The sequence below is a fragment of the Pinus tabuliformis genome, chromosome 1_1 (assembly GCF_031772625.1).
Source record: "Pinus tabuliformis cultivar Carrire ecotype Pingquan chromosome 1_1, CPIR1, whole genome shotgun sequence".
Lineage (NCBI taxonomy): Eukaryota > Viridiplantae > Streptophyta > Pinopsida > Pinales > Pinaceae > Pinus > Pinus tabuliformis.
In genome coordinates, this window is record NC_142297.1 from 638947615 (window position 1) to 638956868 (window position 9254).

The following is a 9254-nucleotide window of genomic DNA, read 5'->3' on the forward strand; positions in this document are numbered from 1 at the left end:
TGAAGGTGTAGCTTGTATTTACACCATAATAAAAAAGAATTTGTGGTATTCTCTCATATGGGTTTCCATGTAAACTTCTTGTATTCAAATTTAATGTGATTGTTGTATATTGTTTATGACTATATTGTTGAGTATTTTTATTTGGAAAATTAATTGTTTAAAAGTTTTAAAATACTAATTCACCCCTCCTCTCATTATTTTCCTGGTTTCCAACAAAAAAATTGGAGAAATAATCTCATAGGACCATTTTTATGGATGGTTCCCAATTTGGTGAATTGGAGTTTTAAACATTTTGGAGGCAATTTGAGGTATTTGCTACAGTTTATTGAGCTCCAAAAAATCTCTCTTTCATGAGAATTCTTGGTGTTTTTCTACACACAAATACCTTTCCATTGACATGAGAAAAGCCTCAAATTGAATTTTTATGCAAAAGTTAGGCCACATAAAATATGACCTTCCTATTTTGACAACCATGATTTGAGAGATTCCACATCAACCCTATTATGCGTGGAAAATGGGCTAGTCAAATTGATGCAGGACCAAATTATACATGTCGACCCAAAGTTCCCAGCTCTATGCTCTTTCCAAAAAAGCGCTTTCTTCAACACTATCATATTGTCGCCTTTCAGGATAATAAATCCTTCATATAAATTATAGTGGGAGATTTAATTAAATAGTGGAAGGACTCAAAAGAGTTATACCCTTTATATATGAATGAACGCAACTCCCCCTTACATAACTCATCTCCTTTCATTCACTGTCGCAATAGTGGCACAAGCCTTTGCAATACTCCAGCAATTGAAGCTCTTCTTTTATACACTCACTGTGTATATGTCTCGTGATCTTCCTTAGCTCCTTTACACTCCACCATAAAACCTTGCTTTATAACCAAGTGCATAAATGGCTTAGGTCTCTCAATGTCAACCTTTTCTTAATTGATGATTCTTCGATCCTCTAGGATGGCCCACTTACTGTCATGTCTCTTGAATTCCTCGACCTGTCCACTACACGGTTGGACCACAGTTCCACGTAAGACCGTTAATTCAATCCCAACTCCATGGAATATGTATCTACGAATGACGCCGAGTAGAGACCTTTTGGGGGGTCTACTTCACCACGTGAGCCCGATCCTTTATGTCACGCCCCAGGCCGGTGGTAGTCTTTCAACCGCTCTAGGTGAGGTGTGGCACCACCGAACACTTTCTTTTCACCAATACTTATGTTCGTGGACTACGCCTAACCACTTTATCCTACTTAGTTTGTGTTTCGCAACCAAGTATTATTAATGTTTCCTTTATACCAATGAACACCCATACAAATTCATTATCATTAGCAATTATAAACGAGAACACAATTGCACAGTATAAAGGGAGGGGCAACTCCCTGAACAATGAGTCTGCCTGAATAATATATTATACAATCTTTCAAGATTACAAAGCTTTACAAGTATACTTGGAAACACCAAGTTTCATATTTAGCCAAATTTACAATCTTCGGCAAACTCGGTTGCCTAGCTCGTTGGCGCCTTCGCACAGTCACCGCATGACTCACCAACCCTTCATCTACCTCGTCGCATGATTGTGTTGTTTTCCCAACTTGGGCGCGCCTCCAAGTTGCCACACACAGGCACCTCAACACGAGTCGCACCTCTATTCACAATCTCAACACTTCACCAAAAGTCACATCGTACACACTTGCACGACAGCTGGGCGCTCACCTGAGCCACTGAAGAACTCGTGCCAAGTCATTGCACAAACGCGGCGCCACACCCGTGCATGCCTTACTCCAATGGGTGGGTGATCCCTACCCGCGCCCTTCACCCAAAACCAAGAAACGACACTATCTCTGTGCGGCCTTGCCCAAAAACAGGTGCATCACCAAAATCTGCTCCTCTTTGTCTTGCTGCGTCCACCTCTTAGATCTACACCTTCCTCTTCTTCATGAGCGAAGTCTTTATGTGTTGAGCAATGAGCGATGGTTCAAATGACCTCCACCGCATGCTAATTTATATGAGTGGCAGGGCGAAGTCTTGGCTACCCAGATAACTTGTCCACACCTTCATCTTCATCGTAATATTTGCTAAAACATGAGTCGGCCTTGCTACTTCATAGGTCGGCCCTGTGGGTGATCGTTCAAGTTCCCACACATATAAACAGCTCGCCCAACCTCCTGCACTTGACTATAACATAATGCCTTCACGTGCTAATTCAAGCTCGCTCCTTTGTCATCGCACCTCAAGCCGGAGTGCTCTTAAGAACTGCAGGTCCTTACATCCTCCTCCACCTGAAGTCCTTGTCATCCTCGACAACATACCATCCTGGTAGCCATCCACCAAGATCATCATCAATGTCTGTCTCATCCTTGGTCCATGATGCCAACTTCTCCACATACTGCAAACATCCCTGCAACATATGTAGAACTTCCATTTCCATCATGTGTCGTCCTCATCCTGTGAACTATCATCCTTCCTACCTCCCTGATGTCAACATCTCTCCATGCACTTCTGGAACCGATGTTTGAACTAGTTGGGTAGCTAATCCAACTGTCACGCTCAAGCCATGAGAGTGAACATCCTTATGCCTTCACCAGTCTATCTCGAATTCTACCACATCTCGGACTCATCAAGAATCTCACCCATGCTCAGGTCCATGGAAACTCCATCCCATCTGTAATATGTCATGATTCTTGATGCCAAGCCATCCCTGCACCATCTGTCATACCTGCTCAACCTATTTTAAGGACTGACTGCCATGAGCAGCTAACAATGAGCCCCATCTTCTTTGCCATCTAATAAGATGTGGAGGGAGTAGAGCCTGAAGGCTCACCCTCACTAATCATCTCAATCCATCTGTCAGGATCTTCTATCTCCATCCTCTGTAGATAGGTGACCCGATTCTCCTCCTGGACATTCGGCCTCACATAAGCCTCATCATCATCATCATCATCCTCAACCACTTCTAGCCTTCTTGACAAATCCAAGATACTATCAGAAAGTGTCATGATGACCAATGACTGCTCGGTAAGCTTTGTCTCAACCGTAGACAATCGCTTACTCATGTCTTCCATCCGCTTCTCATCCTCCATTTGCATTACTGCCAACTTACAATCAGGTTTTGTCACTCCAATGGTTGGTACACCAATGGTTACATCCTCCCTTCCATCTTAAATGTACAACCTCTTCAAATGTGGAACAATTATAGCATCGAATTGTTTCAAGAATTCCATTCCTAGCACAGCTTCATAGTCATCTATCCGCACTATAGTGAAGTTGACCTTCCCTGTCCACTCACCTAGTGTTGTGTCCACCTTTTTAGCTACACCAAGAACACCATTAGGAGGATAATTGACTGTCTTCATTTGTGCCTTCACCGGTACAAATTTCAACCCAATTCTTCTCGTAGTATCTTCTTCCATGAAGTTGTGAGTAGCCCCACTATCTGCCATAGTGAGTATATCAGCACCCGCAACCTTCATCCAAACATACTCCAAACTGTTCCTCTCAGGATCCCTCAGAGAGACCACCTCTGTAGCAGCAGTAGCTCCAAGTATCTACATCATCCCCACAGAAGCTTCTTCATCCTTCACCTTAGATTGTGCAATCGCAGCCACTTTCGGTTTAGAAGGAGAATTTTTCACTGTATGTGGTTCAGCACATATCCAACACCTCAAGGCTTTCTTTGTCTTCGACTTATCATCCGATTTCAAAGCATCATCCTTATTCTTCTCTTTCGGCTTATCAGACTTCTTCTTCCTATCATCAGAAGTCTCATCATAATGCTCCACCAACCTGTCCATAGAAGCAAAAGCTTCTTCAAGTGTTTTAATCTTCTGCCTCTTCACTTCATTGCGTGCCCAAGGCTTCAATCCAATAATGAAGTTGAACACCTTGTCCCTCTTCGCCATGTCAGGATGTTATAGAACCGCACTTGCAAACTCCTACTGATATGTCTGAAGGTTCCCGGTCTGCTTTATGAACTTAATTTTCATCCTTGCTTCTCACGTTTCATCCTGAGGACTGAAATGGGCTTGCAAAGCTTTCTTCGTCTCGTCCCATGAAGTAATGTCACCAGCACTGCCATTGGCAATCTGATCCATCCTCCTTCGCCACCACATCTTAGCATCCTTTGTCAAGAACTGAGCAACTACCTTCACCTTCGTCTCACCATCAGATAGGCCTAGTCATTCCAAGTATTGCTCCATGTCCCATATAAAGTTGCCAAGAGTATTTGCACTCCTTGTACCATCGTAAGATTCCGGTTCCTTGACTTTCACATGAGGCACTCCTCCACCTGAGTTATGCCTCACGGCCTTCTTCAACACCGCGATCTCATCTCTAGCTTCATCAAGAGATTTTCGCAAGCCCATGATCTCTGCAAGACCTTGGTCTCTTGCCTCTTCAGCCTCCTTGACCCTTACTTCAAGTTGTGTACACATAAGATCAATGTACTCATGTTGAGTCCGTAGTTCATTGAGCTCTTCCTTCATCTTCGAATTAACCTCTTGATCTCTCTCGATCAAGTCCATCTTCTTAGTCCAGAAAGCCTCTAAGTCCTCCATCTTCTCCAACACTTTTTCAATGAATGCCATAGTAGCATCCTTCGCACCGTGACTAGACCCAGCCTGAGATTCAACTACCATTGCTAACAACTTCCTTCTTCTTTGCGATCTAGTTTCGACCATCCAACAGCTTCACCAAGATGCCTGCAACCTGAACTAGCTCTTGTTCCACTTGTATGTGAAACAACTTCCTTGACTTGCAAGTACCTGCTTCACTGTCACCAACTGTTAAGTGCCTACACACCTGCTTCACCCAGTGTCCTGCAAGACTCCTCCAAGTCTTTAGACTAGCTCTGATACCAACTGTCATGCCCCAGGCTAGCAGTAGTCTTTCAACTGCTCTAGGCGAGGTGCGGCACCACCGAACACTTTCTTTTCACCAATACTTATGTTCGTGGACTACGCCTAAAAACTTTATCCTACTTAGTTTGTGTTTCACAACCAAGTATTATTAATGTTTCCTTTATACCAATGAACACCCATACACATTCATTATCATCATCAATTACAAACGAGAACACAATATAAAGGGAGGGGAAACTCCCTGAACAATGAGTCTGCCCGAATAATATATTATACAATATTTCAAGATTACAAAGCTTTACAAGTATACTTGGAAACACCAAGTTTCATACTTAGCCAAATTTACAATCTTCGGCAAACTCGGTTGCCTAGCTCATCAGCGCCTCTGCACTTTCGCCGCACGACTCACCAAACCTTTGTTTACCTTGTCGCATGATTGTGTTGTTTGCCCAACTTGGGCGTGCCTCCAAGTCACCACACACGGGCGCCTTTGCACGAGTCGCACCTCCGTTCACAATCTCAACACTTCACCAAAAGTCACACCGTGCACACTTGCACGATGGGCGGACGCTCACCCGAGAAACCCAAGAACCTGTGCCAAGTCGTCGCACAAACTAGGCACCACACCCGGGCATGCCTTACTCCAACCGGCGGGCGAGCTCTACCCATGCCCTTCACCCAAAACCGAGAAACGACACTATCTCTGTGCGACCTTTCCCAAAAACGGGCGCATCACCAAAATCTGGTCCTCTTTATCTCGTTACGTCCACCTCTTAGATCTGCGCCTTCCTCTTCTTCATGAGTGAAGTCTTTATATGTTGAGCAATGAGTGATGGTTCAAATGACCTCCACCGCATGCTAGTTTATATGAGTGGCAGGGCGAACTATTCACTGCCTAGCCGACTTGCCCACACCCTCATCTCCATCCCAATCTTTGCTAAAACATGGGTCGGCCTTGCTACTTCATAGGTCAGCCCCGTGGGTGATCGTTCAAGTTCCCACGCATATTAACAGCTCGCCCAACCTCCTGCACTTCATTATAACATAATGCCTTCGCGTGCTAAGTCAAGCTCACTCCTTTGTCGTGGCACCTCAAGCTGGAGCGCGCGCATAAGGACTGTAGGTCCTTACACTTTATGCCTGACCTTTCTTCATTTATCAATTAATGAAAGGTCTCATTGATAAATCCTTCGACCCACTTTCAATAGATAGGAACTATAGGAAAAAGGTTTACAAAACCCACCAGTGTGTAAACTCTTCATGCGGGACCCGTTGTCTGACTTGTCAAGGATGCGTAAGCCCAACCACAATAGCTTGGCTCGTCAATGAGTGAAAGTAGTAAAACCATAGGGGTATTTCTGTTCTGGGTAATGAAACTTTGCTTCCGTCAACTGTTGGACTTCGTCGAATGTTGTTCCTGCTAGCCCAATGTCAACTCTTTGCAATGTTATCACTTCAATTATTTTGGGAAGGACCTTATTCCATCTAGGTGCTAATAATCAACGTCTTTCTTGACAATTTTGTCTCCTAGCATCGTTACTTAACAATTTCCTCTTCCCCTTTAATAAGACTGTATGTTTCCTCCTCTCACCTGTGTATTTAGACTTCGACACTATCATGATTTCAAACTCCTTTGTTGCTCGTATTATTACTCCTCTAGGCCTCCATGCTTCTGCTGCTCACTCTAATCTTTCTTCCACTTTGCCACTCTAACATTTTGTTGCAGAGGGATCATTGATCACTCCATTGATCAATCATCTCTGCTTCCAACCGAATTCAAGAAAAACCAAGAGATTATCACCTTCTCATTTCTCCAAGGCTCAACCTCGCTTCAATTTTTTTTTAATTCTCATACATTGATTTCTGCATATGTTCTCAAATACTTTCTCTCTTGAGCTTAGCACAATAACTAAGCATAACAGGTTAACAATTAATAAACGGTGGATTGGTTTCTGGATCCACACACTAAAAGAAGAGTGGTCTCATATATTATATACAATAAAATTACAAAGGTCCCTTTGGCTTGGATTACATCTTTCAGCCTTCTCTCACCTTTTTGGCCTTACTTTGCCCTAAAACCACTTGAATCTCTTTTTTGCACTGAGGCACTATTTTCATGAAATTGATTACCTAATTATACAAATGGGATTCTGAATTAATTCAGGTTTAGATCCACTATTTTCTCACCTAAACTAGATCCTTTAGATCCACACTTCTCTCAAGAGATCTAACTAATCCCCAAATCTCTCTAGCTCTCTCAATATTCCCAAGACTTCTCCCAAAGAATAAATTTGATTACAATTGTATTTCTAAATATATATTTTTCTAGAACTCTCTAAAACATAGGAAATACAATAAATAATACATTCAATTAGGAAACCAACTCCCTTGGTAAATGAAAATCCTTAAGTCTAATCAAAATAAGTTTTGACTTGGAAGTGGAATGCTCCTGCATCACACATGAAGATGTTGAGAAAGAAACTATAAAGGTCAATATTCTCTCTAGCTAGAGTGAAGGAGTCAAAATTAACCACTAATAAGCTATTAGGTTGTGTTATAACTATGTCACTGGGATGAAAGGGTTTCCATTCTATTTGAATGCATTTTGTTCCATAGATTTGAAAATTGTGTACGAGTGGATAGAAAGAGGGAGACAATATAGAGAGGGGTTTTGTTCTATAACATCTTTAAGGCCATAGATATCACTCTTTGTACTCACATATTTAGAGAAAGAGAGAGCAAAGAAGCCTCACCTTGGAGCTAGATTTTCTCTTGAAAGGGTTTCCCAAGTCATATCTTATGTTATTGTGGTTTATGAGTGATTTTTTTTTGTTTTTCTATGTTTTCTACATATTTGTATTTTTTCATGCATAAGTAGTAAATGGAAACTTAATAATTCCATAAATATAAGGAAGAATTAATCCTCATAGTATAGATTTCAGAGTTTAATAAATTTCTTTATCAAATCTATTGTGACAAATTGTCCAATGAAATATCCATGATAATTTACATATCAAATATTGTTGTAATTAATTGTATAAATTTGGAAGGGACTATATATATTTATTCCCCACCAAGAAAATCATTTTACTAAGTAATAAGCTAAGGAATTTAAGACTCTAAAAATGCATATATAATACACAATGTTTTCAAAAGTTATTCATTCCTAGATTGATAAATAAGTAAGTTATGTTGATTAATGAAGTGTCTCATTTCCTATAGTATTTATAGTATTTGAGCATATCAGTATAGATGATGTTTCTGTGGACTCTAATATTCCTAGGCAACTAATGAATAAGAGGCACTTTTCCAATTTGACAAGAAAATGATAGAGTCATATGTCAAAAGGCTTGAACTTATACCATAGTACATAAAATTGATATTCAACCATATTCTAAGTATCAAAATATGGTGTAGATTATAAAAAATAAATCTATTCAAATTCCTCTTCTACATCCTACAAATTTGGCTCAAGATTAAGGTAAATTTTACCTTCCAATAAAGGTTGGAGAGATAATGACTTATGTTTTTTTGTTCTCGCAGAGTCGGCAAGAACTACCATTTTCAACCATATGAGGACGTGGTTCTCTTTTTAGTTCCTAGAGATATTGATGCAAAAAAATGTTTCTCATTAATCTAACGGAGTTCACCCAAAGCTAAGGTTGAATTGACCTTCTATTTATCTGAGACAATAAACTAGGTTGATTTAAGGGCCCAACTACTAATGGAATATTTTGAGTTGAAAAATTAAAATCTAAGTTGTAAATGAAATTCTAAATCTAAAACAAAATGTGGTCCTAAATGTTTCTTGTTAATCTAACGGAGTTCACCCCAAACTAAGGTTTAATTAACCTTCTCTTTATCTAAGACAATAAACTAGGTTGATTTAAAGGCCCAACTACTAATGGAATATTTTGAGTTGAACCATTAAAATCTAAGTTGTAAATGAAATTCTAAATCTAAAACAAAATGTGGTCCTAAGATTAAACACCTAAATAAATTTTATCAATGACAAATTACTATGAAATCAATTGTTAATACAAAATAGTTTCCCATGTATTAATAGCATAAACATATGAATAACCAATAATGAAACAATTTTTTATTGTATTTGAATCGTTTCTAATGATAAGATTAAATTATGAATGCAAGAGAAAAGTCTACATCAAAAGAAAACCTTCTTATAATGATTCTAACATTCTAAGTTACGGAATGACTATATGCTAAAACCCCATAATAAGTATCCAAAATTCACCTAGTTTTGGGTTCTCAATTAACTTGAAAATAATTTACAATGTTAAGTGAAAATCAAATTCACTTTAGCATTCACTTTTTTTCTAAAAAAAAAAGGGCGGGGGGTAAAATAATTAACTTGAAAATAATTTACAATGTTA